At 42.5% G+C, this 7,605-nt stretch overlaps 1 long non-coding RNA gene across 1 annotated transcript; it reads left to right on the plus strand.

Annotated features, from left to right (window-relative positions):
* Nucleotides 1-4,106: 4,106 nt before the first annotated feature.
* Nucleotides 4,107-7,211, plus strand: LOC119306044. Its single transcript, XR_005148834.1, has 5 exons — nucleotides 4,107-4,502; nucleotides 4,597-4,947; nucleotides 5,076-5,158; nucleotides 5,599-5,682; nucleotides 7,165-7,211. It is a non-coding gene; the product is annotated as an uncharacterized LOC119306044 (long non-coding RNA).
* The last annotated feature ends 394 nt before the right edge of the window (nucleotides 7,212-7,605 follow it).

The raw sequence follows: 7,605 nt of genomic DNA on the forward strand, positions 1-7,605 counted from the left end.
TTGCTCCTTTGATCTCCATCTTCGGGGCGCCATGATCATCTTCGTCACTGGCATGACACCATGATCTCCATCATCATGATCTCCATCATCGTGTCTTCATGAAGTTGTCACGCCAACGACTACTTCTACTTCTATCGATAACGTGTTTAGCAATAAAGTAAAGTAATTTACATGGCGTTCTTCAATGACACGCAGGTCATACAAAAAATAAAGACAACTCCTATGGCTCCTGCCGGTTGTCATACTCATCGACATGCAAGTCGTGATTCCTATTACAAGAACATGATCATCTCATACATCACATATATCATTCATCACATCCTTTGGCCATATCACATCACAAAGCACTTGCTGCAAAAACAAGTTAGACGTCCTCTAATTGTTGTTGCAAATTTTTACGTGGCTTCTATAGGTGTTCTAGCAAGAACATTTCTTACCTACGTAAAACCACAACATGATATGCCAATTTCTATTTACCCTTCATAAGGACCCTTCTCATCGAATCCGCTCCAACTAAAGTGGGAGAGACAGACACTCGCTACCCACCTTATGCAACTAGTGCATGTCATTCGGTGGAACCGGTCTCACGTAAGGTACGTGTAAGGTCGGTCCGGGCCGCTTCATCCCACAATGCCGCCGAAGCAAGATAAGACTAGTAGTGGCAAGAAAATTAACAACATCTACGCCCACAACTGCTTTGTGTTCTACTCGTGCATAGTAACTACGCATAGACCTAGCTCTGATACCACTATTGGGGAACGTTGCATAAAATAAAATTTTTCCTACGTTCACCATGATCAATCTATGGAGTCATCTAGCAACGAGATAGGGGAGTGCATCTACATACCCTTGTAGATCGCGTGCGGAAGTGTTCAAGAGAACGAGGTTGAGGGAGTCGTACTCGTCGTTATCCAAATCACCGGAGATCCTAGCGCCAAACGGATGGCACCTCCGCGTTCAACACACGTATGGTTGGGAAGGCGTCTCCTCCTTCTTGATCCAGCAAGGGGGAAGGAGAGGTTTATGAAGATCCAGCAGCACAACGACGTGGTGGTGGATGCAGCAGTGATCTCGGCAGGGCTTCGCCAAGCACTTGCGAGAGGGAGAGGTGTAGCAGGGGAGGGGGAGGCGCCAGAGACTTGGGGTGTAGCTGCCCTCCTTCCCACCTCTTTATATAGGCCCCTTGGGGGGGCGCCGGCCCTAGGAGATGGGATCTCCAAGGGGGGGCGGCGGCCAAGGGGGTGGCTTGCCCCCCAAGGCAAGTGGAGGTGCCCCCACCCCTAGGGTTTCCAACCCTAGGCGTGGGGGGGGGGGCAAGGGGGGCGCACTAGCCCACCAGGGGCTGGTTCCCCTCCCCACTTCAGCCCATGGGGCCCTCCGGGATAGGTGGCCCCACCCGGTGGACCCCCGGGACCCTTCCGGTGGTCCCAGTACAATACCGGTGACCCCCGAACTTTCCCGATGGCCAAAACTGCACTTCCTATATATAATTCTTCACCTCCGGACCATTCCGGAACTCCTCGTGACGTCCGGGATCTCATCCGGGACTCCGAACAACTTTCGGGTTACTGCATACTAATATCTCTTCAACCCTAGCGTCACCGAACCTTAAGTGTGTAGACCGTATGGGTTCGGCAGACATGCAGACATGACCGAGACGCCTCTCCGGTCAATAACCAACATCGGGATCTGGATACCCATGTTGGCTCCCACATGCTCCTCGATGATCTCATCGGATGAACCACGATGTCTAGGATTCAATCAATCCCGTATGCAATTCCCTTTGTCAATCGGTACGTTACTTGCCCGAGACTCGATCGTCGGTATCCCAATACCTCGTTCAATCTCGTTACCGGTAAGTCACTTTACTCGTACCGTAATGCATGATCCCGTGACCAGACACTTGGTCACATTGAGCTCATTATGATGATGCATTACAGAGTGGGCCCAGAGATACCTCTCCGTCATACGAAGTGACAAATCCCAGTCTCGATTCGTGCCAACCCAACAAACACTTTCGGAGATACCCGTAGTGCACCTTTATAGTCACCCAGTTACGTTGTGACATTTGGCACACCCAAAGCTCTCCGACGGTATCCGGGAGTTGCACAATCTCATGGTCTAAGGAAATGATACTTGACATTTGGAGACTCTCTAGCTAAACGAACTACAAGATCTTTGTGCTATGCTTAGGATTGGGTCTTGTCCATCACATCATTCTCCTAATGATGTGATCCCGTTATCAATGACATCCAATGTCCATAGTCAGGAAACCATGACTATCTGTTGATCAACGAGCTAGTCAACTAGAGGCTCACTAGGGACTTGTTGTGGTCTATGTATTCACACATGTATTACGATTTCCGGATAATACAATTATAGCATGAACAATAGACAATTATCATGAACAAAGAAATATAATAATAACCATTTTATTATTGCCTCTAGGGCATATTTCCAACAGATCTTTTAGTGTGCCATTGAGCATAATTAACCATATTATTATCTAGGAGTTTAGTAGCTTCTCCTAAAGTGATTTCCATAAAAGTGCCTCCCGCGGCCGAATCTAAAAGATTTCTAGAAGCAAAATTCAATCCGGCATAATTTTTTTGTATAATCATCCATAAATTCAAACCATGTGTAGGGCAATTACGTATCATTAATTTCATCCTATCCCAAGATTGTGCAACATGCTCATGATCAAGTTGCTTAAAATTCATAATATCATTTCTAAGAGAGATGATCTTAGCAGGAGGAAAATACTTAGAGATAAGAGCATCTTTGCACTTGTTCCATGAATCAATACTATTTTTAGGCAAAGACAAAAACCTAGTTTTAGCACGATCTCTAAGCGAAAAAGGAAATAGCTTCAATTTAACAATATCATTATCCACATCTTTCTTCTTTTGCATATCACACAAATCAACAAAGCTGTTTAGATGGGTAGCGACATCTTCACTAGGAAGGCCGACGAATTGATCTTTCATGACAAGATTCAACAAGGCAACATTGATTTCACAAGATTCAGCATCGGTAATAGGAGCAATCGGGGTGCTAAGAAAATCATTGTTGTTGGTATTGGAAAAGTCACACAATTTGGTATTGTCTTGAGCCATCGTGACAAACAAGCCAAGACACAAGCACACAAGAAGCAAGCAAAAAGATACGAACGGAAAAAGAGGGCGAATAAAATGGCAAAGGTGAAGTGGGGGAGAGGAAAACGAGAGGCAAATGACAAATAATGTAATGCGAGGGATAAGAGTTTGTGATGGGTACTTGGTATGTCTTGACTTGTGTGTAGACTCGCCGACAACGTCGCCAGAAATCCTTCTTGCTACCTCTTGAGCATGCGTTGGTTTTCCTTGAACAGGAAAGGGCGATGCAGCAAAGTAGCGTAAGTATTTCCCTCAGTTTTTGAGAACCAAGGTATCAATCCAGTAGGAGGCCACACGCAAGTCCGTCGTACCTACAAAAACAAATAAGAACCTTACAACCAACGCGATAAAGGGGTAGTCAATCCCTTCATGGCCACTTGCAAAAGTGAGATCTGATAGAGATGATAAGATAATATTTTTGGTATTTTTATGATAAAGATTAGAAGTAAAGATTGCAAAATAAATGGCGACAGAGATAGCTAGTTGACGGGAGATTAATATTTTAAAAGATAGACCCAGGGGCCATAGGTTTCACTAGTGGCTTCTCTCAAGATAGCATAAGTATTTTAAAAGATAGAAGAAAATATTTGCAATGGATTCACATTATTGTGTTATTCTGGAGCAGGTTTACCATATATGACAGAAATTGTGCCAATTACACACGACATGATGTGTTTTGTTGTAGCTAATGATTACAAGTGATGTATTATGGTAATGTTGGCATTTGAATGCCTTGGCTCCAATGAACTAATTTCTAGCAGTATCATACAAGATATTCAAAAATACAAAAAGTCAATGTTTTAACTAATTTCTAGCAGGATCATCAGCTCTTGTTTTGTCCATTTTTCTTTTTTTGAGCAATTCATCTCTTGCTCCTACACATTATGACTTATGTACATGATTTCTCAACCATGGACTGTCTGTCTTAGCAGGAGGGAGGTGCACTGGCTACGTCTCTAGGGACTGTGTGGCGGGTGTGACCTCTCCCAGCTCCCCGCCTTCGCCCGCGATGACGAGGACCAGGTCCGCTGCGCCTCCAATCCCAGATCATGGTCGCGCAGGACATGCTCCATGATGCTGTGTGTGTGTCGATCTGAAGCTATCCTCTATTGCATCTAGAGGCTTGTACAAGCCATAGATCAAATCCGACAAGAGAAGAAATATGTGTGTCTGAGGAACCAAGACGCCAAAGGTTCAGAGCGGCATTGTGCTGAAAAAGCCAGGACAATGTAAGAGGCTTGCACACAAGGATCTAGGTTTCTCTACGAGCAGCAGAATCAATATCCGATAGAATATAACAATTACGGACGAGGAGCCGCAACCGTAGCTTGTTGAGATGTTGCATAGGTAAACTGATCTCATGTTTTTCGTGTGTGGAATTGATGATTGATGTAGTTTCACTGAATCAAAATACTGATGCCTTTTCCCTTCTCCGTGACAGCTTTCAGAGAACTAGGAAAGTAATGGTGGACTCTCATGAAGCACAAAGACAGATAATGTTTGAGGCAAATTCCTTCACCGGCCCTGCGTATGAGAAATTCTGCAATGATGCCCAGCGGCATGCTACTCTCAAGCTGGAGGTCGAGCTTAGGAACTGGAGGTCCTGCTTCGTGAGCTACGTCAGTGCTCAGAAGGCGTACATCGAATCCCTTGATGGTTGGTTGTCCAAGTTCATGCTCACAGACACCATCCGTTAATCCTGGGGATCTCCTTGATCGCGCTCGACAGGACCAGCGAGTAGCACACTACGCTGTCGACAACCGGATCCTCCTCACAACTGATTCCGGCATGGGTATTCCTCTCCTCTGCCATCTCTCTCTCTCTCTTTCTCATGCCAGTGGGCCGTGTTACTGTACACTCGACGTAGGAAGTAAGCATGATTTTTCTGTAATGCTGGTTCTGGAATCGATGTTGTACCAGGCTTGCTCGCGCTCGACAGGACCAGCGAGTAGTACACTACGCTGTTGACAACCGGATCCTCCTCACAACTGACTCCGGCATGGGTATTCCTCTCCTCTGCCATCTCTCTCTCTCTTTCTCATGCCAGTGGGCCGTGTTACTGTACACTCGACGTAGGAAGTAAGCATGATTTTTATGTAATGCTGGTTTTGGAATTGATGTTGTACCAGGCTTGCTGCCTGCTTCCACTCTTTCACCCCCACTTCCATGAATTGTCTATAAACCTGGTCCAACATCTTATGTGTACTCTTGCAAGTTTCCTGTTTAACATATATTATCCTGGCACCAAGTTGACAGGGAGATAAATGTTTACCACCCATCCAGAGCATGTTGTTCCATTTTTTACATCTTAGTTTAATTTCTTACTTCTTTTAGATGATCTTCGGAGAACAAAGCACAAATAGAGAATCACATGATATGCCCGTCTTATTTTTTGAAGTTGATCCCAGTTTTAACTGAAATACTCCACTTCTTTGCTTTTTAGTACCCATTCCAACCCAAGAAGACGACTCAAGGGAGGACTGATCTATATGTAGGCAGATGGATGAATTCCAAGCCATGAGATAAAGTACCCTAAACCAAACTTACTATTTATTTGCAGTTTGCGAGTACACTTGTACTTCCCTGATTTCTGCCCCAAATAGCATGCTTCCAAATCCATGTGTAGTTCCCTGCCTGCTATGTTTCCAATCAGATAATTTTGGCCACCAAAATTTCTGGTTATTTAGATCGCACTTTTCCGTGGGACAATGCAGAAAAGATGTGTTTTGATGCTCCCAATATAAAGGGTCAGGCTTTTCTCATAATGATTCAGGGAGATAAAATTTCTTTTAGAATGTTTACCACTTTGGCTTGCTTTTGTAATGAACCAAGATGAATGATGTTCGCAAAACTAAAGCTTCAACTACAATGCTAGGTTCTTAGATGTTATGAAGTTTCAAGTGTTCTACTGCTATCTATTTCCTACTCGCTCCACTTCTTTTGTAAGGCATATTTTGATTTGATCAGTTAATGCTTTGAATAATAATTACTCTATTAATAGTTGCTGCATGTGAATAAGTTAATATTGGATTCATCTCTTTGGGGAGCTAAGCCATGTATTTGCAATTTTAGTATTAGTTAACATAAAATAGAGAAATGTCTGGTAGCTTCGTAGGTAGTTACTCCATTAGTAGGTGGTGCATGTGAATAAATTAATATTGGATTCATTTCTTTGGGGAGCTAAGCCATGTATTTGCAATTTCAGTAATATAGTTAGTGTAAAATAGATAAATTTCTGGTAGCTTTGTAGGCATTGAAGAAAAAACAATAAATCCCTTGCTAAATATACCAAGGTGATGTCCACATATAGCCTTGGCTTTGTTTGTAAAGAAGCGAGTAGACATTCTACTTTTGTGTAAGTTAAAGATATGCTCTGATGTATTTCTTCAGTGAACAACACCGGATTTTCGTATGAGTTGCCTATTTATATTTTGATATTTACATAATGCATTCACCAAGTAAATCAGGAAGTATGCATCTATACTGGAAAGGAAGCGCTCAAATGTGATGTGCATCAAATACTTAGGTCAATCAGTGCCTTTTTTTTGTTGCCCTCAGTGTATTTTAGTTATGATTTTGCATCCCGACGTGTTTGACAATCTAGGTACATTAATTATGCTCGTGGTCATGGTATGTCTGATTGTAGGTGCTCTAAAATGACCTATACTTAGCATTTTTTCCTCCAAATGACTTAATATGCTTAGCTAGCTCTAAAATGACTTACGAAATGCCATATTTTAGCTCCGAAATGACTTCATATGCTTAGCTAGTTCCAAAATGACATAATAAACTTATTAGTTCCAAAATGACCTTACTTAGCATTTTTTACACCAAAATGACTTAGTATGCTTAGTTAGCTCAAAAATGACATAATAACCATACTTAGCTCCAAAATGACCTATTTTACAGATATAAATTGCATCATAATAATCTTCACATTTTAGTTGCATCATAATAATCTTCTTCTTCTAGTCTTCTTCTTCTAACTTTCTTCTTTCCCATTTTGTAGATTTGCTTCAGATCACGGAAGCTTGGGTTGATGGAGTGCTTGTCTTTAGTTTTTGTTTTGACTTTGTGAAACTTGCTACCTATGATGAAACTATGTAATATTGATGAAACTATGTATATGTATGGATGAAACTTGCTACTATTGGTAACATGTGTTGGATATGTGTTCGATATATATGTGTTCATGACTATTGGTAATATGTGTTGAATATGCTATATTGGTCATATAAATATATTTGTGTTTGATTTTCTGTGAAAATGAATTGATATAAGAAAAAACAAAATTAAATGGGGCAACTTTGCCATCCGCCAGCAGATGGCAAAGAGGCCACGTGTCATCTACATGTAAAATTTGTGCTGGCCTATTTGGGCCCTTTGCCATCTGCCAGCAGATGGCAAAGCTCTTTGCCATCTGCTAGCAGACGGCAAAGAGCCTGAAGCC

The sequence above is a fragment of the Triticum dicoccoides genome, chromosome 5B, assembly GCF_002162155.2.
Source record: "Triticum dicoccoides isolate Atlit2015 ecotype Zavitan chromosome 5B, WEW_v2.0, whole genome shotgun sequence".
In the NCBI taxonomy this organism is placed as follows: Eukaryota; Viridiplantae; Streptophyta; class Magnoliopsida; order Poales; family Poaceae; genus Triticum; species Triticum dicoccoides.